The following is a 19,535-nucleotide window of genomic DNA, read 5'->3' as shown; positions in this document are numbered from 1 at the left end:
CTGCGGAGGGCAGAATCAGGGAGCTTGAGGCACAAGTGCAGAGCTCGCTGGAGTGATTTGAAGACCAGGAGAATCGGGGGCCAACATAAGAACATCCACCTTATTGGAGTCCCTGAGTCTGTAAAGGCTAAGGAGGTGTCAGACCTTCTTGAGGAGTGGCTTTCTCGGGTCTTGGGCCTTCCAGCTAGTGTGGGACCGGTGCACATGGAGTGGGTACATCATATCAAGGCCCGCTCAGAGAAGACAGAGAGGCCGTGTTCTGTAATCACCTGATTTCTCAACTATGCCATCAAGGCAAAGCTTTTGGATCAGTACCAAAGGAATCACCTCTTGGACTATAATGGAGCCAAACTGCTACTTTTACAGGATTTTTCCATCAAAGTCTCAGAGCAGCATCGAGCCCTGACCCCATACTGTTCACAGCTATTCGCTCAGGGCATGAAGTTTGCTTTCCAGTACCCGGCCTGAGTGCACATCACACACAACAATCACACGCTAACTCTGACCAATTTTAGATAAGCTCCAGCTGCAACATTGGTAATTAACTGGTCCATTCTGGGCACACCTGTCAGTGGAAGTCCTTCTTCTTGTCTGGTTTATGTATGCCTGGGGCCTGCTGGGGTTTTCAGGATATCTGCAATGAATACGAATATGATAGATCTGTATGCAATGGATCTAGAGAATGCAAATCCATCTCATCCATATTGACTGTGGATAACCTGAAAACCCAACTGACCGGAGGTCTCTCAGGATAGGATAGGGTTCAAACCCCACTTCTTACCTTGTCACTGGTAAGTCACTTCACCCTCTACTACAAAGTCCACTTGGGTGTGGAAATAACTTTCATAATAGTAATATAGCTGAGGGCTCAGATTTGGAAAGGGTAGCTTATTAAACCACGACATAGCCAAAACTCAATTCTTGTGGGAGAGGCCAAGCATTTCCTTAGTTCTGCCCCCCTCCCCAAATCATACTTTTGCTAGCAAAGATGCTCTAGCTCCACCAGCCAAAGAGATTCTCTGTCAGAGCCTCCACCCATGCTGCCTAAGCAGCAACGTACTCCAGCCTCAGATGCCAGCACTTCTGCCCACACCCAGTTCAATGCATGAACTGAGCATGTGCAGAAGTACTGGTACCAGCGGTTGGAGCACCCCACTGCCTTCCTGCTGCTCAGGCAGTGTTGCAGGAATAGATCTCCACTCCCCCAATCACCAATGTAGCTCTGAGTTTCAAATTAGCCATCCTGACACCTAGCAGTTGTTTTACAGTACTACCATTAAGGGTCATCCTTCCATTCAAGGAGCAATTACTTTATAGGGAAGGATGATCCCTGGCAGCCATGCTTCAAAACTAGTGCTAGGGGTCAGGATGACCATTTTGAAACCCAGAGCCAGACAGAGCAGGAGCAGAGAGGAGACCACTGGGGGGAGAAGGGGAGGGTAAAATGCTGCAGCTCTTTTTTTGGGGGGCAATGACCATGCTACCAGATTACTGGTAGTGCAGCTACACGTCATCTCGTGAGGTGATGTTAAATGTAGCTGTGCTATTTGGCATTCATGACAGCTAGCACAGCACCAATATTACCCCCTTAGCTGTCATGACTGGCCACACCCTGCCACTCTCCCTTTTCTACCCAGAGCCTGCTCTTATCTGTACTAAGCAGCCAGAATAAGTTTTCCAGGCTGGCTGGTTTTAGTATGTGGTAACCATTAATGCAATCCACCATGAACTCTTAATGGAGCTTAGTTTAAAAAAAAAAAGGCTGTTGATGGAACTTGTCTCAGAGGAACAGGACTCTAGATCTTTTAAACTGAATTTTTCCCTGAATCAATATGCTTTGATTGTTCTTCATCTCTTGCCAAATAAAAAAATTAAATACATTTTATTACAAGCACTAAAGTAATACTGTCAACAGTAGCAATGTAATTCCCCCCCCCCCCCCCCGCTCTTATAATTGAAAGCAAAGGATGCATGTACGTTTGTTTGCTGGTAGGCCTACTATGGTTGTGGTTTTAGCCTTTAGATTTGGTTGCTGTGAAATAGACATGGGTTTACAGCAGGTGGTAGTTGAAGAAAAATTGTTCTTTGGAACTATAAGTAGACTTTTATTTTTGACATTTTTCCTGCACAACTGTGAACACAAGTGAAAAAGTACTAGGTAATTTTGTACAACAGTCCCACAGAAAGTCATACACACAAGTGACAAATGACCCAACTTTATTTCTTAAGAGTGCTTAGAACCAGTAAGCAGCTCTCAAAACACATTACACATGAAAACACTCCAAAAAAAATGTTTAAGTAGAACCTTCCATGTACACTTAAATAGTAAAGCAAAGATATGTAGCTGTAGCAGGTATTCTATGAGGACAGCAGGCCATTAATTCTCACATGTGGGTGACATCATTCACAACACATGATTAGAATGCTTTCACAGCATATAATCTCTGGAGCGCACAACAGCGCTCCCACTGTGCATGCACAAGGGCCTTCCCACCTGCCACGAGAGCGCAGGGCCATCAGCACAGTAAAATAGCTGTACAAGCCAACTCCAAGGGGAGGTGAGAGGGTATGTGAAAATTAATGGCCTGCTGTCCTCAGAGAATACCTGCTCCAGGCAAGTATCTTCGCTTTTTCTGAGAACAAGCAGGCCAGTTGATTCTCACCTGTGGGAAGCCCTAGCTACCGGGCTCGCCAAACACACTAAGAGTAAGACAACAGGAACAATCAGCAGCGAGTATTAATTAACTTGGATGTATCAGGATATGTATGTAGGCATCGTTTAATTCCAAAGAGCATAGTCAACCAGGAGGACACAGAGAACCTGGAGGATTAATGTAGGCTTTCAGCTGAAGTGACTGATTAGCACAAGGCTCCTCGATAGCCTTTCCATGGCCACGTTGTTCCTCATAAGACACGTCTCTGGGAGTGGTGAGAAAGAGACGCTTGCACAATATATGAACTTGCATTTAAAGACTATTTTTCAGCATTGGACATTGGACTAAACAGCTATACTACCATCACGGGAGTCCGTGTATAGTAAATGATTCAATCATGTTTTTCGAGCATGTGTTTATTGATGCAAGCAAATGAAGGTTTCTGTATTAATTCACTATAAGCGATATTAAGAGAACGGAACGTTATGAGTGAAAGAGGCGAGTGCTTGTGAGTTCCGAGGAATGTAGTAGGATATAGGCATATGCAATTTAATAAACAATTTGAAGAAATTAATGCTGTAAGGAGTACTTTATAAGTGTATGTAATAGTTAAGTCTGTACTCTGGTGATAGACCTTAAACCCTATATTGATACAATTGTATTTATATTTGCACCCAGTCTATTGTTTTCATTCAGTCATCTCTGTTTGTTTTTCCTGCCTTGAGCTATGGAGACTGAACTCAAAAGGGAAGAACCACAGTGGACAGGCACACATTTACAGTATAAAAATGAACAGGCTGTACAGTAGTCCAGTCTCAATGTGGGCAAGAGTGCATCTTATGTCCACTGGACAGGGAAAAGTACATTGCATGCACTTTCTACTCGTAAGGAAAGGGGTATTCCTGAGAACAGCGGGAAGTTGGGGGTTACTAATGCAAATACATGCCCTTTTCTCCTATCATCTGCCAGCCTATTTTTCTGACTATTCTATATACATAATGGAATTTATCACAAACTCAGATTAACCTTTCAAGCAGGGGTTCTTACCCCATTCTCTGGGACATAATCAGCCACCCTGATTTTCAGGATATCAACTGACATACACTGCCCCCATTATATACAATGGAGGCAGTGCATGTCAGGCTGTCAATGCATACCCAGTATAAAAACCTGAAAACTCAAGTGGCTGGTGGGTCCCAAGGACTGAGTGAAGGATCACTTCTGTACAGGTACAATGATGTGAAAAAGTTCCTCCCCCTCCTAATTTCCCCTACTATTGTCTATGTCACACTGTATGGTTTCTGATCTTTAAACAAAATGCAATATTAGACAAAGGGAACCTGAGTAAACACAAAGCGTTAATCAACCAACTGACCACATGTAATTGAGAAATTAGATTCAGCCAATTAAACAGTCAGGCTTGAATGCAGACAGTCCTGTTGAACCTAAACCTCATTATATATTGAACCTTGCCATGAGAGTGATGTAGTCACCACAAAATTTCTTAAAAGAATACTATGCCATGATCAAAGAAAATGCCAGAAGAGATGAGAAAAAAAATGTTGCCATATATATTATAATCACCTACGTGTGTCTCTGAATTAAAGAAGTTCTCCAAAGAAAAGCCGGCTAAGATTCCACAGCACTGTGAAAGATTCATATTTATTTGGATTTGCTCGCACCTTTTTCAGTGGTAGCTCAAGGTGAGTTACATTCAGGCAGACTGGGTATTTCCCTGTCCCTGGAGGGCTCACAATCTAAGTTTGTACCTGAGAAAATGGAGGGTTAAGTGACTTGCCCAAGATTACAAGGAGAAGCAGTGGGATTTGAACTGGGTACCCTCTGTATGTCAAGATTGATGCTCTAACCACTAGGCCACTCATATTGGAAATGTCTGGTTGAGATTATAGCTACTAAAGGTGGTGCTACCAGTTAGGGGGTCAGTTACTTTTCCATACGGGTGATATTGGTGTTGGACAACTTTGTTCCTTAACAAAATGAAGTTATATAATTTTAAAAACTGTTGCTTCCACTTAAAAATCAGAAGCCAATCACTGTGAATATATGCAACAGGGAATTTTTTTTTTTTTTTTTGTTTGGGGGGGGTTACATCACTGTATCAGCAGCTCAGCAGCACACAGTTCTTTGTTTTTTCTTTATACTTGATCATTACACCAGGGTTTCTCTACCCAGTCCCCAGTCTGGTTTTCAAGATATGACTACACATAAGGTAAATTTACATGAACTTCCTCCACTATATGGAAATCTCTCATGTATATTCATTGTGGATATCTTGAAAACCAGGATTCACTTGGGGTTCCCTGAGGACTGGGTTGAGAACCCTTACTGTGTTAGTATGTACCAATACCATGAAAGTGCATTACTTTACGCCGCTTCCATTTTTATGCAGAAGGACCCAATTACCAATACATAAAAATTTGAAGTATACCAAATAAATTGAAATTGAAAAGAGACAGTGCATGTTAGTACCTCTAGCTGCTACTCATGTAAAAGTGTAACATGGTCTTCCTGCATAATTTTTTTTTTAATTTTATTTTTATTGGAATTCACATTATAATAGAGATATTTCTTGTAATAACAAAATGAACAAATAAAGGCAAAAGAAAAAACTCTTACAAAGAAAATAATTACAGCTCCATTAGACTTCAAAGTTAGAGGAGGGTGGAAAAAGACACCAGAAATTACAGAAGAAAATAAAACAAACCACCCAAACAGGACTTCACAAAAAAAAAAAAATACAATGTGAAAGGTTTTCTTTAGACTGAATCCAGTGAACATGAAAAAGGACAGAATTAGCCAATGATTAAGCTTCAGGCCAAAGAAAGTGCTGTACATAGTAACAGGAGCTAAGCCTCTATGTACAGAAGTACAGGCAGGAAAGGAGTAAAGGATGGAAGAAATGACAATCAGCGTTAGGGGTGAAGTCTTTAAATCTTTAATGAAAGCACCAGTGTGGTAGGACTCAACACGGGCCTTGTTTCAGTGGGCACAGCCTCCTGCCTCAGGGGTCACAAGAGAGACTCCTAATCAGATATCAGGTTAAAAAATAATGTTTCTGATGCTCAAAGACAAAAAGCCTCGCTATGGGCTCAATGGGTATAAGTATCTATAGTACATACCGCTGTGAATCCCGTAGCAAAAAGCAGCAAAATTATGCAGGAAACAAAGACGACCATGTTACACTTTTATATGAGTAGCAGCTAGAGTTACTAACATGCACTGCCACATTTCAATTTATTTGATATACTGCAATTTCTTTTCTGCACTATAGATACCTATTCCATTGAGCCTTTAGCAAGGTTTTTTGTCTGAGCATCAGAGCACTGTACTCTGAGGTGTATTGGACCCTCCTACCCCCCCCCCCCCCCCCCCAAATGGCAAAGGCCTGCCAGGCCACCAACACGAGGGCACATGGGGCTGGAGGTCTGGTGGACCTCTAGCTCTCACCTGGTGGTCTAGTGGCCCCCGAACTCCCTCCCCATACCTTAGATGACTGAGGAGAGAGTAGCATTCCCTCCTCTTCCTACCACTGCCACCTCCAAAATGGTGGTGCCCTGCCCAGTGCATCCTGGGATGTGTTGGGTGGGGTTTCCATACCATACAATAGTTTCTCCTTTATATGGTATGGAAACCCCACCCAACAAATCCCAGGATGCACTGGGCAGAGGACCACCATTTTGGAGGTGGAACTGGAAGGAGGAGGGAGTGCTGCTCTCTCCTCTGTCAGCTTAAGGTTTGGGGGGAGGATTTTGGGGCCACTAGACCCCACCTATCAGGGGGTGGGGGGGGGGGGGGGGAAATCAGGTCAGGTCATGGTTTGGGGGGGGGGGGGGGGGGCAATAGACCACTGGACCTCCAGCCCGCATTGGTATGTTTGACAGGTAAGTCCGGGCTTTTTTTTTTTTTTTGGACAGCCCGAACCTGTGAAACAGCTTCTGCAGGAGGATTGTGCCTTGGGTGCATACACATGCACAATCCTCCCACAGAAGCAGCCCGATGATCAAAAGTGATAGCATAAATTTGCACGCTATTAGTTTTGATCATCAGGGTGTTGTTTCCCTACGCTGTTCTAATTTTACATCGCTGTTCAGAACAGTGTGGGGAAACTGATCATCAGGACCCAAGTGAATAGATTCCGTGGAGGCCCAGAAGGTGTGAGATCTAATAAAGTTGTTCACAAGTATTGAATAATAGGAAGGAGATTTTTCCTAGTTCAAACTGTGAGAAGAGAAGACAATGTTGGGAGGGGAACGGACAGGGGAGCTTAAGTTACAGGACCTCTAGCATTTTCAATTCAAGTCCACCAACCCCCTCCACAAACTCCTCCTACACAAATCACTCACTCACAATTATTTAAATTGCAAGCTTTCATGTTTCAAAAAAAATATTAACACCAGAAGAGAAAGCAGTATCTGCCTTCCTATATCAAGAAATAAAATTATTGCCAGCAGAAAAGAACAAGGCAAGATGGTTATGACTACCTATATATGCAAAAGAGAAAAAAAAAGCAAAGAAATCCAAATCAACCAAAAATATTTACGAGCAATTTAGTAACAGCTTAAAAACATTAAAAAGTGCAACTGTTCAGCCGAGCGAGAAAGCGGAGGTTTTTTGTTTTGTTTTAGCTTTTTCTTGGCTTACAGTTGTGTGCTGCATTAGGAAAGACTATTGAGAGGGGGTGGGCAGTGAAGGAAGAGACATCAATATAAGTATGAGGAGTCAGAGAACAAGTTCATACATTCTGACAATGCCGTTTCCTTCTGTCAGTAGGTAGAAATACACCAGCATTGTTCACCACTTCAGGAAACAAATCCAAGGTGTTATGCAGTCCTCTGTGCAACTACATTGTGTCTGCCATCATGCTTTTACAAGATTTATTTATACATGAATTCCACCCCCATTGTTTGAGTATATTCTCTTCCATCAATTCATTTAACATGGTCTTCAATGAGTTGTGGAGACTGAATTTGCTGTGTAAACAAGGAGACTTTCAGGCTGCCTATGCGTTCAAATTTTCAAGACATCGCTGCTGAGCTCATTTTAAAACCTGTGTGGTTAAAAAAGCACATCAACTTTCCTTCCATAAATGAAATACAAAGTTCAATATTTGGTTTTATTTACGTAGTTTGACAAGGTCGCTGCATAGAACACCACACTTAAGCTTCATATTTCTTTTTCTCAGGAAATATGGTGTGTGTTTGAATAAATGATTGTTTTAAACATGAGGCCATCCACACACATACATAATAAAAAAAAAAAAAAAAAAGAGCCTAGGAAAAAAAAAAACATCAGTTTCTGGTGTATGTAAGATAGCCGAGTCCACCTTTTTATTCTCTGACAGAGTTGAACAGAATTTTCAAAAATTGCATATTAATTTTTAAAAATAGCAAACATATAAGCCAGAACAGAGAATATTGAAGGAAAGGCAAAATGAGGCAGAGGAAATTTACAGTAAAAAAAATATTCAACCGACACAATAATGGAAACCATGTACTGCTAGTGAAAGCCTATATATACACACAAAACCTTTTCATACTTAATTGTGTAAACCCCAAACCCCATGTCAAACTTTTCTGCATATTTTTCTAAGCCAAGGTTGTAACATTTTTCTCCATATTGACAAACCTGTGCTAAAACTTTCAATATAAATTCACTCAATTTAACAATATTTGACATGCTCAAACCCTACATACTGTATCCCCTGGATAAGACCTTTATCATTGATACAGAATCATAACACTGTCTGGAGAACATCTAAATAACCCGTTTTTAAGAATGGGCTACACCTTTAGTCTACCATGAAAGGCACAACTTTTTCTGTTTATAATACAGTTTTGCATTTTCATAACACAGATTATTTAAAAAATAACTGAGCGTAACTGAGTATAGCAGCCATTTGAGGCCTAGGGCAGGGGTAAGAGGATGGAGTGGAGTTCTCTCTCTACATACAATTCTACTTCTCACCCAGTATATATTTTTTTCTCTTTTAACTTTATTTATTCATCAGCTGAGGTGCTGGCTAACCACACAGGAACAGCAAGAACATTACACATTATTCATCCTGTAGACATACACAGTCAACTCTAAAGAAAACTGTCCATTATGCCTATATGCAATCATCTTACTCAGCCCTTTGTTATAAGGCATCTGGAGTCTAACTTGTCATTTATTTCTTGTCCCTTCTTGGCCTTGTTTTCTCCAGGAAAGGGCACTATGTAGGCCTCTACATCACAATGGACTACTCTCTCCCTGCCTCACTTTGCTGTCTATCCTCTCCAAAATAGACATTTGCACATGGCAATCCTCAACTTCAAAGAGAAAATAAACACGATAAGTCAAAATACCCAATAGTCTGCATACCTACCATTTTATGCTTAGTCACAAGCTTCTGGTTCATATAATTCTGAAATCCAAAAACCTATACAAGCACCTGTAAATGAAGAGTTGGCTGGCGTGCTATAACCAAGGCACAACTTTTTGTTTTTGTTCTTTACTGATTTTGGTTGTTTATAACAATAATTGTATCTAATAAGAGAAGCTTGTTTTGTAACCTATGTCCCATGAGGCACTCTGTCTTGGCAAAGAATAACTTCTCTTGCATGAAAGCCAAAAATGAGGAGGGAGTGAAGGAATTAATATTTTACATTACTGAGATGATTTAAGACTAGGATACTTTTCACACACTAATAATGAACCCACAAATATATTATGAATTCCAAATACAGGGAGTCTTATGTAAGGTAGGATTTTCTCTCTGCCAAGATTGCTCCACTTTTCCTCCTGAATGTGGACGGCATGCATGACAGAAGCTAGCCTGTTAATTACATTTTGTTTCGGTGTTGTATATAATGATTCCTATCAATCTCCCTCTTCCAAATAAACACTGCATAAGTTGGTCATCAAGACTGAGACATCTGGCTACAGTGTTTGAAGGAGAGAAAAAAATAGAAAGAACCTGCTAAATAGAAATATTAAGTTTAACAAGCCGTTCTTATATACAGTCCTTGCTTCTTTATGGAAAATGAGTCCAAGGGGGACATATTTTGCACTAATACTGCATCTTGAGTGTGTTTTTTGTCAATTTTATACTGGGGGTGAAAACCAAAAAGCTGAAAGTGTGTCTCTTTGTAGGAGAAGTGCAAGCCAAAGGATAACATTTCCATTTGCTCTACGCTTATTACAAGGATTGTTCAGTTAAGATACAGCAGTGCTGGGGACATTTTCATACTCACAGCCAGCTACACTGTCTGTGGAAATAATATTTCTCTCCCTCTCTAGGCCACTTGCTCTCCTCTTTGGTTTGCATGTTTGATAAAGTGGTGAAAGGAACAAGAGACCTCTCATAAAAGGAGAGCAATGTGCTAGATCAACTCTGCATCCACGTTCATGCTAATGGGACCACATATGAAAGCAGTGTGAAGCTCTCGTATACTCTTTAGGATTAATCTTAGCTACATTTCAGCACTGAGTGGATATCAAACACTAAACCTTTTTACATGAGATTTTCAGACAGCTGCAAAAGCTTCTGGAAGACTTATTTTGAAATGTGATGCAGAAGGTCTGGCAGACGCTTGTTTGAGACCCATCTTCAGACACACATTGATGTCATGGTATTGTAGCTTAGCTGCAATTCCAGAAATATTTAAACAGCCCATGGTCAAGCTTTCTGTACACTAACAGGGGTCCTACATTTGAGATTTGTTTGTATTTTCTAGAAGACATCTTGATTTGGTTTATGTTCACTGAGTTTAGCGCAGATTTAGCCGGTGAAGCTTCTCTCCCAGTTAAGGAGAGAGTTTACTTTGTCTTTTTCTGCTCCAGGGGTACTTGAAGGAGGGTAGGAGCATGCTCCATGATGCGCACCAGCAACTGGTCGATATAGTTTTCCAGTTCCTTCACATGCTCTTTCTCCTTTCCCAGCTCCTGCTCGTACTGAAGCAACATGTGGATCAGTTCATCATGAGTAAGATGGTAGTACCTGGCAGCCTGATCTGGTATGCTAGAATCCTACAGCATAGAAAAGGAAAAAAAAAAAAACGAAGAATGACACAACTACATAAACTCTCTCTCAGAGAACAAAATCAAATCAACAATAAATAGAACTGCACTCCAAAAATAAAATAAAAGCTTACATCAGATTTCTGTATGTGACTGTACAGACAGGAGACTGTAGGATAAGATGGTATTGTGCCCTAGGCTCTCAACAGCATTTCAGGGTCAACACATACCACCATCGGTAATAAATATTCCAAAAACTTCCTATGTAGCAGAAACTTCTGCCTGAAATGTAAGGCATTTCTGAATAGTGTATTTCCAGCGCAATTCATTGAGCCAACAGCTCAGTGGTGTCAAAGACTTTGTGAATTTGTCAAGGTTGAAGGAGGACCCACTGAACACAAATTATGAATTAAGAAAAAAAGCCAATTATACTAATGTATTTTCAAAGATCATCCTAAATGTTTAAACAATTGAAAAGTATTTTGAAACTATACAAGGGGTCCCTTTTTTTCTGGAAACTGGGTATATATCACAAAAGTTTCAAAAAACAGTGTCCAATAACTTTCCATACAAGAAATATGCACATTCAAACACAACTTCTAATAGCTAGTGCCACTCATCTTTATGCAATCACATCAAGTGTTCCAGTTCTTGATCCATATATAGAAATTACATAAACAATATCGTGTGTGTCTGATGTATGCTTAATTTTATTTTATTATTGGAGAACAGTTCCATTTTTTGTTACTGCAATGGAGGTGGCAGAAACCAATAATAGGACAAATCAAGGACGCTTGGAACAGATGTACAGAACTGCGAGAGAACATGGTTAGATGGCTGCACATAAACAAGCCTCCCTTCAATTTCTCCAGAGTAAAGGTCAAGGGACTTCAGAAAAAAACAATGCTTCTTTTATCTGTTCCTTATCTGCCACTGCTGTAGGTCAAAGGGAAGTCAAGTTAGAATCAGCACCAGAAACCAGCTGGGTCAATGCCAGCAGGCTGGTGATGGCCAGGTACTGTTAGCAAAGTGACAAGCAGAAATCATGGGACAGATAAAGAAAGCACAACACAGGTCCCATTAATCAAACGAGTTACTGGTAGGCTGGTGGTGGCTAAATAATATCCAGCAAGTCCACAGAAGACCGAGGCAGCCCAAAGTGTTTCACTAAAACAACCTAAATGTTTCAATTCACAATGGCCATTTCTACCCACCAGTCCCCACCACCATGTTATCTATACAAGTTTATTAAATCAATTGTATTCCCTTCCTGTCCCTCAGAAGCCAGAAACCTAAAAATCAATCTAGCACAGGATTTCAAATTGTTAAGATTAGCAGAATTTAATCAAAAGATATTTCGCCTAGGGAAGATGTATGTTTGCATCTTGCACACATCATGTTATAAGGAAGGCCTTGAAAGGAAACCATTTATACACCTGCTTCAATTCCTTGTTCCACGCACACAAATAAAAATGCTTCATAATATTTTTACCTAAGAGCTTAAGCTGTGTGGGTTTGTCTTCTTATATGACTGAGATGACAGAAATGGAGGCAACTAGGTCAGGATAAATATTTTTTGGTTTCAGCCTAGTCTTTCTAACGCACTGTAAGCTGAACAGGCTGCATCACAAATTATCACCAAACCCGACATCAGTAAGCTGTCCTCAGTACATACATGTGCAGAAAAAGTTCTCTTCGACCCTTTTATTAATGCTAAGGCCTGCAGCACAGTGACTGGTTCAGATTGGCCCATTTTCAGTTGTGTTTTATTGATAACGAAAGCCAAAAGAGAATACAAAGAAAAACTTGCCTCAGAGGCAAAAACTCATAGTAATAACTTTTTCAGTTATATCAGAAGCAGAAAGCCAGTGAGGGAATCTATGGGACTGTTAGATCATCAAGGAGTAAAAATGGGCACTCAGGGAGGCCAGGAACATAGCAGAGAGGCTGAATTAATTCTTTGCCTCGGTCTTTACTGAAGAAGATGTAAGATATCTACTTGTAGGAACCAAGTACTGGAGGATGATGCAAATGACGACCAGCCAAGGAGATTAATTTCAAATTTCTTTATTGAAAGCAGCAGCAAATATGGACCTGACACAGTCTTGTTTCAGCGGACACAGCCGAATGCCTCAGGGGTCACAATCAAACTTTGAATCAGATTGCTTGCTGCCTGGTATTTCGATGATGGGAATGCAATGTAGCCAATGTGGGTTTTCACAGTGAGACCACATTGGCTACACCGCATTCTCATCATCGTTGCAGGCAGCTGTGTTCTCCAAAACAGGGACCATATATGGTCCATATTTTCTGGTGCTTTCAATAAAAAACTTTGAAATTCATCTCCCTGGTTGGTTGAAATGAATCATCCTATACTACTCCTTGGTTCCTGATGGACTTTATAGAAGCTTGTTCCTGTCTGTGTGCTTTACCCACACATCTATCTGTACCAAAGATGGTTTTCAAGGGTGACGATGTGGAGGAACTGAAAAATCTTGGTGATTCTGGAAGAGGTACTGAGCCAAATCGACAAATTAAAGAGTAGTAAATCACCTGGACTGGATGGTATACACCCTAGGGTACTGAAAGAACTCAAATATGAAATTGCAGATCCGCTGCTTGTGATCTGTAACTTGTCATTAAAATCGTCCGTAGTACCTGAAGATAGGTGTTACACATTGGAGGGTGGCCAATTTTTAAAAAGGGATTCAGGGATGATCTAGGAAATTAGAGACTGGCAAGTCTGAAGTCTGTGCAGGGCAAAATAGTGGAAACTATTATAAATTTAAAAAAAAAACACTGACCACATAGACACACATGGTTTAATGGGAAAGAGTCAACATGGATTCAGCCAAGGGAATTCTTGCCTTACCAGTTTGCTTCATTTCTTTGAATGCATGAACAAACGTGCATAAAGGTGAGCCAGTCGATGTAGTGCACCTAGATTGTCAGAAAGCATTTGACAAAGTCCCTCACGAAAGACTCCTGAGAAAATTAAAAAGTCATGAGATAGAAGGCAATGTTCTGTTGAGGATTAGGAATTGATTGATGGATAAAAAACAGAGTAGGGTTAAATGGCCAATTCTCTCAGTGGAGGGTGAATATTGGAGTGTCCCAAGGACCTGTACTGGGACTGGCGCTATTTAAAATTTATTAATGACCTGGAAATGGGAACGAGTGAGGTGATTGAATAGTTTTGTGTCATCTGCAAATTTAGAGTTGTTAGAACACATGCGGATTGTGAAAAAAATGCAGGAAGAACTTAGAAAGTTGGAAGACTGGGCATCCAAATGGCAGATGAAATTTAACGTGGACAAATGCAAAATGATGCATATTGGGAACAATAATCCAAATAATAGATACTTCATGCTAAGATCCACCCCTTAGGAGTCAGCATCCGAGAAAAAGATCTAGGTATCATTGTAGACAATATGCTGAAATTTTCTGCCCAGTGTGTGGTGGTGGCCAAAAAAGCAAACAGGATGTTAGGAATTATTAGGAAAGGGATAAAAAAATAAGAACGATTATAATAATGCCTCTGAATCACTCCATGGTGTAACCACACCTTGAGTATTCTGTGCAATTCTGGTCACCATATCTTATAAAAGATATACGATGCCGCCGCTTACCCGAAGTTCTAGGACAAGTATCCAGCAACCATCTGCTGCCTACCCAAGGGTGTAGGCCAAGTATACAGCAACCATTCACTTCCTACCCGAGGGTGTAGACTGAATATCCAGCAACCATTCACTGCCTACCCAAAGGTATAGGTCGACTATCCAGCAACCGTTCACTGCCTATCTGAAGGTGTAGGCTGAGTATCCTCCACAGTCCGTCCGCCAGCAAATGTTAGTCCATGGTAATCCTCAGCGAAGGTTCCATCCACGCCAATAATCCAACACAAGGGTTAGTCCATAACAATCCTTAACAAAAGGTCTATGACAAAGTCTTAATCTCCTGGGTTCCCGTGCTCTCAGGTCCTGATCAGGGCCCCACTATTTACTCAGGGTGAGTCCAAGACCCTCAAAACTCCACTCACCTCTGGGCTTGGTGCAGTCCGGTGGGCACCAATACTCCCACCCTGACTCTTTAGGACTATCAGGATCCTCTTCCACTATTCCCGACTCTTGAGGGCAAGCATAGTTGTATGCTAATTGGGAGCCAGTTCAGTTTGAGTGCTCTATCACTCTCAATGCTCTGGGAAATATCCAAATAACTTCTGGACGGGTTAGTCCTCCTCTGCCATCTCCCATGTAGCCTTCCCTGTTTGTCTATAACCACCCAAGCACAGTTCCAGTGTTCACCCTGTGTGGACTAGACCTAAGTTGTTCTCCTATAGTATCTAGTTGTGTTACCTCTTTGGGATTGGGGGTTCCCCCTGCCTCATGATGGGACATACACCCTGGCATAATATAGCAGAACTAGAAAAAGTTCAAAGAAGGGTGACCAAAATGATTAAGGGGATGGAACTCCTCTCGTATTAGAACTCTTCAGTTTGGAAAAGAGACAGCTGAGGGGGATAGAATAGAGGTCTACAAAATAATTAGTGCTGTAGAATGGGTAAATTTAAATCGATTTTTTACTCTTTCAAAAAGTACAAATACCAGGGGACACTCAAGGAAGTTACATGATACTACTTTTAAAATGAACAGGAGGAAACATTTTTTCACTCAATGAATAGTTAAGGTCTGGCACTCATTACTGGAGGATGTGGTATCAGCGATTAGTATATCTGGGTTTATAAAAGGTTTGGACAAGTTCCTGGAGTAAACGTCCATAGTCTGCTATCGAGACAGACATGGGAAAAGCCACTGCTTGTCCCTGGGATCAATAGAATGAATCTTGCTACTATTTGGGATTCTGTCAGATACTTGCGACCTGAATTGGTCACTGCTAGAAGCAGGATACTGGGCTAGATGGACCATTGGTGTGACCCAGTATGGCTATCCTTATGTTCTTATCATAATTTATTTTTAACTTTATAAACATTTTCAAATCAAATCACAGTATATAATTTGAATGGCAAAGTGATAAAAAAGAGAAAAATTATCACAATAAAGCAAATACATATATGTGGTATATAGTTATCCATTAAGTACTGAAAGGGAAAAGGATGGAGATCCAAAAGGAAAAAAGGAGATTTATAAAGGTATATTTAAATCATAGTTCTTGAAACAGCCTGGTTCCCTCTACCACTACTACCAATCCTGATCAAAATAGCTTGTAATTATTTAAGACACTCCTGGCTCCGCACCACATGTGTAGACCTCATTTTAATTTCAACAAACTTCTGAAATTGTGGTACATTGAAAAAGATGTATCTATTATTCTCACAGGTAACAATACATTTACAAGGAAAACGAAGACAGACCTGCATACACCAGGGGCGTATCTGCGTGGGGCCACAGGGCCTGGGCCCCCGCAGATTTTGCCCTGGACCCCCCTGCTGCCGTCAACCCTCCCCGCTGCCGTTGTTTACCTTTGCTGGCGGGGGGACCCCAACCCCCCGCCAGCCAAGGTCCGCTTGCCGCATTTAAAGATATTTCTTCAGCTGGCGGGGGGACCCCAACCCCCGCCAGCCGACCCGACGTCTTTAAAGTTCTTCTTCGGCCTCCGTGGCCGTGCTGTAGTTGACTGTTCAATCCAGTTTGGAGTCTGACGTCCCAGCACGTTGTACGTGCAGGACAACGTGCTGGGACGTCAGACTCCAAACTGGATTGAACAGTCAACTACAGCACGGCCACGGAGGCCGAAGAAGAACTTTAAAGACGTCGGGTCGGGCTGGCGGGGTTGGGGTCCCCCGCCAGCTGAAGAAATATCTTAAAAGGCGGCAAGCGGACCTCAGCTGGCGGGGGGTTGGGGTCCCCCGCCAGCAAAGGTAAACAATGGCAGCGGGGGAGGGTTGACGGCGGGGGGGAGGGTGGAGAGTCGTTGGTGGGGAGGTTCTGGCAATGGCGGCAGTGGCGGCGGGAGTGGGGGGGTCGTTGGGGGGGGTCTAAAATGTGCCCCCTCTCTCTGGCTCTGGCCCCCCCTACCGCCAGAGTCCAGATACGCCCCTGGCATACACAGGTTACAAGCCACCTGGGCTGCAACTTGAAATTATTTTAAGTATATCCTGTGTGGTTCTACACAATCAGGAAACACTTACAATTTCTGTCCTAGAAACAACAAAGTATGGTAGTAACAGTACAGAGTAAATATTCTCTCTCTATCCTGCTCAATATCAAAAGCTACTAATAAAGTTGCTCTATTAGTCTCTTCATCTCCAATTCTCTCAAGGATGGCTGAAAAAATCGAGACTCTCTTCTGAGATGTTAACTCTTTCACAACCTCCTTGTCCTGATCTTACTGGCAGGAACTAATACCTAGCAATAGGAGGGGATAGTGGGGGGGGGGGGGGGGGGGGGGGAGGGATCTAAAATAATATCCATAAACTACCTTTTCAAGGTGTCCCTAGGTAACTCAAGAGGCACCTTAGGGAAGTTCACATACCTCAAATTGAGATTCCTTAATTTGTTCTCCACGATCTCTATCCTCCAATTGGAGATATATATATCCTTATCCAAAGAGTTGGCGAAGTCCACTTGTTGTTTAAGTGACTACGCCACCTTTCCAGCTAAAACTTCAACTCTCTCCTCCTGTTGAGATTTGTCCGCTTACAACTTAGTTGCAACTGCATCAAGATCCAAAGACTTCTTAGACACCGAGGCTTCCAAATGAACCAGTGTAATCCAGATGGCCTCAAGAGTAACCTAACCACCAGGGGTTTAACCAGAGTTGGCTTAACACTAGTGCCTGACAAGGGGACACCAGGCTGCTGAGGCTGAACAGCAGCACTCGCAGATGTTAATTTCTGTTCCTTCCCCTGATTATATCTGGAAGGCAATGGTACCCCACTCATACCGCCTACTCCAGAACCAGATACTCCGGGATAGACCGCTAATTCCAAACGGACAACTCTGCTAGGATCTCCTCTGAGCGCTGCGTCATCACTCTGCGCTCCAGTAATCATCGTGGGGTCTCTACACTCTGGACGCAGGGGCAGGCTCCTCGCATCAGGGCTCAGAGAGTACTCTAGCACTAACTGTTGAGCCAAGGCCTCCTTAACCAGAATATTGTTGGCCGGGGACACCTTTCTTTCAAAGGGAGCTGTGTATGTTGTAATCAATGGCTGTGATACTGCTATGGAGTCAAGAGGCTCTGAGGGGTAGCTCCTAACTTTCCCCTCATTGCTTTGGGGCCATCACTGAGGTAAAACTTGAAAAAGAAAGAGATAAGCAGCAAAGATTCTAGCACTGGTCCTGTGCAGCCTATGCAGCACTTCAGGCAGCAGCCATCTTGGATCCCCCATGTTCTTATATTTTAACAATATCCCCCTTATCGTATAATAGGTTGCCCAAAGGAAGGCGCCTATTATGTGCATAAATTACAGAAGCACTTATATGCATACCTCTAACAGTCACGTGTGTAAGTTCTAGGCACATAGTGATAAAAGTTTAGAGTGCAACTGTCTTAACAGGTAAATGCAAGGGGGTGTTCATGGAGGAGGAGGGAGGGGAGAGCATGGGCAGGTCATAAGGTGTGTCACATGTACACTTTACAGAATACTGTATATTATGCGCGTAGGTGCTGCATTTAGACATGAGCATTTAGGCCTATTGACATGATGTAAGTGGGCGTGCCTAAATGTAGACAAGCAACTGCTATTTTTCTCTAGTATTCTAAAACAGAAATTCCACGCATAATTGCCACTATAGAAGAGGCTCACAGCCCATGTAAATTCTGGCGCTCAGTTATATAATCGCCCCCTATGTGTACAAAGCATGAATTTCTATCCGTCTCTCTGGGAATCTGTCACCACTAGAATCCACGGAGGAGACACCAAGGAGGGGGAAGGGGGAATGGGTTTTGATATATCGCCTTTCTGTGATTTTTGTAACTATATTCAAAGCAGTTTACATATTATATACAGGTACTTATTTGTACCTGGGGCAATGGAGGGTTAAGTGACTTGCCCAGAGTCAAAAGGAGCTATAGTGGAACTCAAACCCAGTTCCCCACGATCAAAGTCTGCTGCACTAACCACTAGGCTACTCCTCCACTCCCCTTACACGAGCTGTCGACCTGGAGCCACCAGCTCATACTGAGCCTGGCCCGTGAGGTCAAACGGAGGTGCTCCCGATAGTCCTGCAAAACTGGAGACCACCAACTCAGTAAAGAATGCTGAAGTGGACGCATATACACCCTTGTCCACGGGACTGCCTCCATATTTGTCATCATGGAGCCTAGCACCTGCACGTAATCCCACGTGTGGGGACATGGATCACAGAGAAGACACTGGATCTGCCCTTGTAACTTGTTCAGCCGAGGGTTTGCCCTGTGTTTTACCGAATCGAACCCCAAGTACTCTAGAATCTGAGAAGGCACTAGGTGACTCTTGTCCACGTTGACCACCAGCCGAAAGACGGGAAGTCACCACCAGAATGGTGAAGCTTTTACAAACTCTTGCGCTCCAATGATGCCAAAATCAGCCAATCATCGAGGTACGGTCAGAGGCGGTCAGAGCCGGTGGTGGGAGGCGGGGATAGTGCTGGGCAGACTTATACGGTCTGTGCCAGAGCCGGTGGTGGGAGGCGGGGCTGGTGGTTGGGAGGCGGGGATAGTGCTGGGCAGACTTGTACGGTCTGTGCCCTGAAAATGACAGTTACAAATCAAGGTAAGATATACACAAAAACTAGCACATATGAGTTTGTCTTGTTGGGCAGACTGGATGGACCGTACAGGTCTTTTTCTGCCGTCATCTACTATGTTACTATGTTCTTTGGGGGGGTACACAAGCTCTGCTCCCAACCTTTCCATACT

The 19,535-nt window shown here is 42.5% G+C and overlaps 1 protein-coding gene across 1 annotated transcript in view; it reads right to left on the bottom strand.

Moving 5' to 3' along the window:
- Positions 1-7,980: 7,980 nt before the first annotated feature.
- RAB11FIP5 (RAB11 family interacting protein 5) overlaps positions 7,981-19,535 on the bottom strand; it is a 293,008-nt gene continuing 281,453 nt past the window's right edge. The window contains exon 6 of the mRNA XM_030190956.1: positions 7,981-10,684. The gene's annotated coding sequence lies outside the window, so the exon portion shown is untranslated. The remainder of the gene's footprint in view (positions 10,685-19,535) is intronic.

The sequence above is a fragment of the Microcaecilia unicolor genome, chromosome 2 (genome assembly GCF_901765095.1).
Source record: "Microcaecilia unicolor chromosome 2, aMicUni1.1, whole genome shotgun sequence".
NCBI lineage: Eukaryota > Metazoa > Chordata > Amphibia > Gymnophiona > Siphonopidae > Microcaecilia > Microcaecilia unicolor.
This window is presented reverse-complemented; position numbering and strand designations above follow the sequence as displayed.